At 32.5% G+C, this 5,187-nt stretch overlaps 1 pseudogene across 1 annotated transcript; it reads right to left on the reverse strand.

Moving 5' to 3' along the window:
• Positions 1–705: 705 nt before the first annotated feature.
• On the reverse strand, positions 706–4,925 carry LOC145053069 (uncharacterized; annotated as a pseudogene). The gene is made up of 6 exons (XR_013684344.1): positions 4,721–4,925; positions 4,275–4,432; positions 4,102–4,173; positions 3,317–3,511; positions 2,987–3,080; positions 706–1,590 (listed from the first exon to the last, which is right to left on the reverse strand). The product of XR_013684344.1 is annotated as an uncharacterized LOC145053069 (transcript).
• Between the last annotated feature and the right edge of the window lie 262 nt (positions 4,926–5,187).

Consider the following 5,187-nt stretch of genomic DNA (forward strand, 5'->3'; position numbering starts at 1 on the left):
GGTAGAGGACAAAGCGTGTTTTTTTCTTCATTCCGCCTAGTCAACCATGTTTTTTCTTTGGACCGAATTAGTACAAAAATGGGGATTGAATCAACATTTTGGACCGAGTCCAAAGGTGCAACAGAAAAACAAACACGCGGACTGGAGATTTCTGACTGAGTCCAAGCATTAGACCCAGTCAGAAGGTGCATCAAACACCCCCCTTAATATTTTTGATTTCTCCTTTAATTTTGTAAGCTTTCTTAATTTGCGAAATTCAAATTAAAAAGCAATTCTAAAGTTTTATTTTATAAACTTGAAATCACAACAATAAAATCCATCCTTCACAATCAACATAAGAAAGTGACAAAAGTCGTTGTCCATCGACGATAAATGAAAGTAAATTACAATACAACAAACGCGATTTCTAACCTAGACAATATCATCCGTTGGGATGATGACTGACATCAAATATGAATTATGACTTTTTAATAAACAATGATAACAACATTTATTGTAGATTATCTATTTTTTTTGAAAAGGCAAAACTAACTAACCTACTCCTAAATAACCACTTATGTATCTATTGTGACTTGAACCCATGACCTCTGACCTCTTATATCTCTGACCTCTTATATGAGAGACTTACTCCTTACTAACCTACTCAATTGGAAACGTTTTTTTATCAAGAGCATTAAGTTTTTCCACATTGCAATCATATTTATCACAACAATAATAACATTAATAAAGAAATGAGTGGATAGAAGGTCGCTTTACACAATAAATGTAAACTTCCTTCAACTTTTTTAAGTCAAATGTTCTATAAAAATACAAGTACAATAAAGTTTCCATAAAGTACTATTTATGTAAGTATGAACATGTTTTGATCAAACCCCCTTTAATTGATCACCGATTTCTCGATCACTTCAAAAGATCTTGCATGATCTTCAGGTACAGGAAGATCAAGTTCGGAGCAAACAAATCGAATAATCTCCGAGGTGGGTAAATTCATGAAATACATCTTGTTTACAGTCACAACAATAGAAAACCCATTGTTTATGTCACAATATCCCGTCGAACCACCTAAGCCTTCATGACCAAATCCAATCACCGAACCGTCGGTCGTCTTAACCCTCCTGAACCCGAGCCCAAATTTTGCATTTGGCAAGATTAAATCCTTATAATCTCCATTACCCAAGAACGCATCATGAAGTTTTGATTTTGGTGTGTTAAAGATTTTAGTGTTGATTTCATCACTTGCATTGTTGGTTTCGTATTTTTGGTTATTGGATGGCCATGTGGGGTGGTGAGGGTGGCTTCCGAGTGGTGGGAGAGAGGAGGAGGAGTGGCGGGTAGGGGTGGTGCCACCGTCCATGAGCGCAACATAATAGCGGGCCAATGCACGGGCTGAGAAATGGCCATTGGCGGCGGGTAGTATTGCACGGCGGACATCAAGGGTGTTAGATAAGAGAATAAGATCTTCAATTAATTCCGCGGTGAGTGAGGAAGGTGTGGCGGATGTAGTTCTAAACTCGGTGTTTGCCACTAGAGAGGCAAACGTATCGAATTCATTTGTATCGAATGTAAGAGTTGCCAGACGAGATTCCACACCTAGATTATTAGCATAAAAACCAAATTGGTGATGAATTAACAAACATAGTATTTTCTATAGTGATTAAATTCATTAAATACCTTTCTTATTGTTTAAAATCCATTTTAACATGTACATGTCAGGACAATATAAAAAAACACAACGTAGTTTCATCATTTTATAGATTTTTGCACATAACTATTAAGAAAAATATATCATTGTTTTGTGGAAACTAAATTTTAAGAATGTCTTAATGTTGCCAAATAATCAATTTTATGTTTTAAAACGGTAACGAACTCATGTTCTCGATATGCTTGTGGTTACGTGCTATCTCATGTTGAATTGATCACCCCTCTTTAAAATTTGAAACTTTTGGCTAAAATTTTAAACTTTATTACAAATTTTGTTATGAATTTTACCCAAAATTGATATTTTTTTTACTAAATTTTAATACTTTTTTATAATGGTTTATAAGATCTTTTCTTAGCTTTTTCCAACTTTTATATATATATATATATATATATATATATATATATATATATATATATATATATATATATATATATATATATATATTTTTTTACAACATTTTCTTAACCTTCTTTCCTAACTTTTGCATTGCCTTGTATACATTAGCAAACCAAATTTCCTTGCTAATTGTGCGGCACTTAGATTTGATGAAATAACAAAATTTTAATCACAGGAAATAATAAAAAAAAGGTTGGTTTGCTAATATATATATATATATATATATATATATATATATATATATATATATATATATATATATATATATATATATATATATATATATATATATATATATATATATATATAAAAGACAATGCTGCCAATGCAAAAGTTGGAAAAAAAAGTTAAGAAAATATTCCAAAAGAATTTTTTTTTAAGTTCGAAAAAACGTTAAAGAAAAAAATCCGATAAATTGTTATAAAAAAGTCTAAAAAAAGTTATAGAAAAATAAATTTTAAAAGAAAAAACTAAATTTGAAGCGAATTCGTACTAAAATTTTAAATTCGAACCAAATTGTGATAAATATATAAAAGCAGCCAAAAGTGTAATATTTAAAAGTGTGCTCACATATCCAGCTTGAGATTATAGAAGGTAATTATATACAAAACATGAATTGGCTATCCATCTTGAAAAGTTAGTTTCCAAAAACCAGTGATACCCCTTAAAAAAACATAAAAAAAGGTAGTTGAGTAGCTAAATTAATAAAAGGGTGAAAGCACGATGTCCATTTCAATATTTTAATATTGGTACCGAGGAAAATGAGTTTTAAAATGGTCAAAAACTGTATAACGTTTAATCTTTAATCTGTAAAAAAAATAGTGAGGTCGCTAAACTAAGAAATAAACAATAGTCTTTCTTGTTCCATGAGTTTTTCGTGAATCTCACCATGAGGAATCCCTATATAAAGCTCGCCCTCCACATTAAGTGGGCGCACAAAAGCCTCCTCAAGAACATCCTGAAACTTTTTCCCAGATACACGCTGCACAGTCAATAACATATATATCAATGATAATAATCACAACAAAAAAAAAACGAAAAAAGAAAATCCTTCATGTAATGTCGAACAAAAGATGAATCTTAGACCCATGTAACACCACACAAAATGCCAAACAAAGTGGGACACAAGAGACTCAGTCTAGTTTCTTGTGATTGAAAAGACCCTGCTCATATATCATTAAAAACAGTCCTAAAATAGAAGATGCATGTAAATGTTACCTCAATGATCCCACCACATAGCCATCCATACGAAAAGTAATGATATAATTGTTCACAACCAGGTTCAGTCTCTGGTGCCACCATTGCAATACGTTTTACACACTCATCCCAATCACAAAACAACGCAGGATCATTTTCAGAAATGCCAGCAAGAGCATTGTGCAAACCAGATGTATGATTAAGTATATGATTAACCTGTAAACATTATAGAAATATATATACAAAAATAAAGAAATTGTCCCTACTCCCTACTAATGTGTGTTCAAGTGGAATCAGATTATAAATATAACATTATATTTTACTATATATTACATAGAAATGGCTTATGAATAGAAGTGAAGTTTATACATTTCATATTTTTGCCATGAATGTTTTCAATATTGGTAAATTTAGTCCCTATTATTTTGTAATTTAAAGAAAAGGTCCCTTTGAGGTTTTTTTTTACGGAGATAGTCCTTATGTTTAAGATATCTGTATGTTGGCAGGCTTGGCCCCTGTGTAGAAAATAAATTACAATAATTGTCCCCATAATTTAAAGAAAGGGTCCTTGTGAATTTTTATTTTTATAAAAACTATCCATGTGTCTTTAAAAATTACATAAATAGTTTGTACTTAATAGAAATTGCGGATTACTCCGCCCGCACCCCCCACAATATATTATCATGTTTCGTCCCTACACTTTTTTGTTTTCACACTTTGGCCACATGAGTTTCGTATATTTGCAAGTTTGAACCCTACACCTTCGTAGTCACGCAAGGAAAAAATTTGTTAGGGATAAGGAGAACCTTTATCTGATCTTTCCCATTTGTACCAAACTCAGGCCAAATGTTCGCAACATTTCGTCAAGCTTCAGTTTCCTGTGATGAAAAAAGTATCATATTATTATTTCCTTTCATGACATGGTACCACATAGCTCCTCCTCTTATAGGTGTTAAAAATATCGAATTGACGAAAATACCCTTTATCAACCAGCCAGTGTATCATTCCTGCCGTGACACCCTTAGTTGTAGAGAAAACGGGAAACAAGGTATCGGGTTGAACTGGACGAGGGTCATCTTTTCCCATGACTCCAGCTGCAGTGTCAATGATCACTTGCCCATCTTTGTAGGCACAAACCTAACAAACATAATAATCAAAGTTTTTGTAAAATACAATCACAAAGCGTATAATTCAAGTGCGTTTGTGCTACAGTTGGCATGTAAAACAAACACTAATTCAAGCTGAAAGTTCATTTCACTGTTATAAACTCTTAAAGGGACAAGCTTCCTAGATATATTCACAATGATGAAGATATGGAGAGCAAGAAGGTCTATTGCATTGATGAAAGACTGCTCTAACGCACACCAGAACTAAGTAAAAGCAATATGCTAAACGAATTATATTGGAGGAGGGAGTGGTATGCACCTGGATTCCAAGTATTTTATCAGCATTCCCTAATTCAACCAAAAGGTCTCGCAGCTTGGCTTCTACATCGGAATGGATAGCACTGTCACATAACCATTTTGTAGCAGTGGATGTTCCTTTATTCATGTTGCTGAAACAAAAATAGCTAGTAAACTAGGTTCGTATACATATATGAGCAAGGGTGATTAAAGAATTAATAGCCACTGGTTACAACAGAGCAAAATCATATATACCTTTCAGAACAGATTCAGGAAAAGCCTGAAATTATGTGAAATTCTTAAAAATATTCAACTTTCAAACAAAGTTGGGAAAGAAATGAACTTTGCGATTAAAACGTTTAACATCTTTCTTCAGTTCTTGTAAGTTCCATTTCCTGAACTTTTATATATTTTGCTCTTTGCTGTCTGCCAAATATCTCATGCTTTACTTAAACAAAACGTAATTTGGCATAATATCTCTCTCTCTCT

Source organism: Lactuca serriola, chromosome 5 (genome assembly GCF_051521515.1).
Source record: "Lactuca serriola cultivar US96UC23 chromosome 5, Lser_US96UC23_V15, whole genome shotgun sequence".
Classification (NCBI taxonomy): Eukaryota; Viridiplantae; Streptophyta; class Magnoliopsida; order Asterales; family Asteraceae; genus Lactuca; species Lactuca serriola.